The sequence below is a fragment of the Cebidichthys violaceus genome, unplaced genomic scaffold (assembly GCF_023349555.1).
Source record: "Cebidichthys violaceus isolate CVI_PGR_0920_01 unplaced genomic scaffold, fCebVio1.0.p SCAF_13, whole genome shotgun sequence".
Taxonomy (NCBI): domain Eukaryota; kingdom Metazoa; phylum Chordata; class Actinopteri; order Perciformes; family Stichaeidae; genus Cebidichthys; species Cebidichthys violaceus.
The window spans coordinates 15,029,268-15,031,067 of NW_027176296.1; positions in this window are offsets into that span (position 1 = coordinate 15,029,268).

Here is a 1,800-nt window from a genome sequence, read left to right on the forward strand (position 1 = left end):
CGAGGTCCACGTGTTTGCACAGGCACAGCAGCAGTCCCCCGGGGGCAATGCTGCTGCAGCTAAACTCTCTGATGCTTCTGATCGCACATCACTCCGTGTGCCTCTGTGTGTGTGTGTGTGTGTGTGTGTGTCTATCTATGCATACAACACACACACACACACACACACACACACACACACACGCTGAAGGTACAGTTGATAGACTATATCACACCCTATTACGCCACAAAAACATGGAGATAGCGTCTGGTTTGTACGATGCTAATCTCTTTCGCAGAACCCGGTTTCACCTGAAAAACTCGCGAGATAATCAAACGCGAGACTTCTAATCTGCCTGTTTAGATATAATAGATATAATATTATGATAAAGTAAGGAACAATTGAATTGCATTAGTAGCTTTGTGCTGCAAAAGCTGACTGATTTGCCATCACTTGGATCCATGACAGTTGTTTATTGATGCCTCGGGGCCAGACGACAAAATGATGAATAGAGAGGAAGTAATCAGAAGCACTCTTGAGATGCACCGCAGATACGCACTCTCCACAGGGTCTGCTGCAGTGCCATATAACAATTAGACTGCCGGATGATTTTATTAATAGTATTATTTCCATTAAAATGCATCCTGTCAAGAGAAAAAAAAACAATTATTGACCTGGATTTTTTTCTGCTTTATTCTTTAATCAAATTTAAAATCAAGAAATTGTGCACTAAACTGAAAACAATGTGGTGGGGGGTGGGGGGGGGGGGCAGTTTAATTCCACTTAGCAAACGACTATTTCCTATTTCCCCCATCGTTTATCTTGAGGTCTCACGCGGTTGTGGTTTGTGTGGGGATATTGGTGCCCAGGTTAAACACATTCACGTCTGCAGATTGCTCAGCTTTACACAATTAAAGAGAATTAAACTCTGTTTTTTTTTCTTCTTCTTCTTCTTCTTCTTCTTCTTCTTCCAAACATAATTACAGGGTATGGAATGAGTCATAGCGGAGTGTTACAGACTCAACAATGGTGGAAGAAAAACTTGTTCATCCAGATTGTGACTGCCAGAACATTGCCCCGTGGAGACAGGAGGGAAACAAACGCGCACACACACATGCAGAAGAAGAAGAAGAAGAAGAAGAAGGAGAAGAAGAAAAAAAGCAAATCCAAATTCATCTCCTTATGCTTTCATTCTCTCATTCTTTTATTTGAATACAGATGTATTCACTCCTGTGTAAGACTCTCTTTTAAAAAATGCTCGTCTTGACTTTTTCTTTTTTTTTTTATACAGTAAAGCTCTATTTACTGTTTAGGGGTGCTGAATGCCAAAGATTTCGTCTCATTGTGACAAATTTCCTGCTGCTCGGAGACAGTGGCAGACTAAACTTTCTAACCCCCCCCACCCCACACACACACACACACACACACACGCACGCACACACACACACACACACACACACACACACACACACACACTCCTTCTTTTCTCGGGTAAATAGAAACACAAAGCGTGTTGTGAGGGGTGGGGGGGTGGAGGAGGTTTTGCTTGCCCCCTTTGGGAGGATTTGCCCATGAAAAATATTTTTTGCAATCAGGAATGAATCAAACAGATAATAAGTGTTTAAGAATCTGAGAACCCTATGGAGCGTGTTCCCTTTCCCCTTTTATCTGATGCAACTATCGGCTGTCTTGTCTTTATCAGCTTACAGTATGGGATGCCACACAGCAGCAGCAGCAGCAGCAGCTGCAGCAGCACATGATGGAGGGGGGAAAAGGCTTGGCTGCAGTGCCCTCTTGTGGCGGCACTTGCGCTGTAGAAAC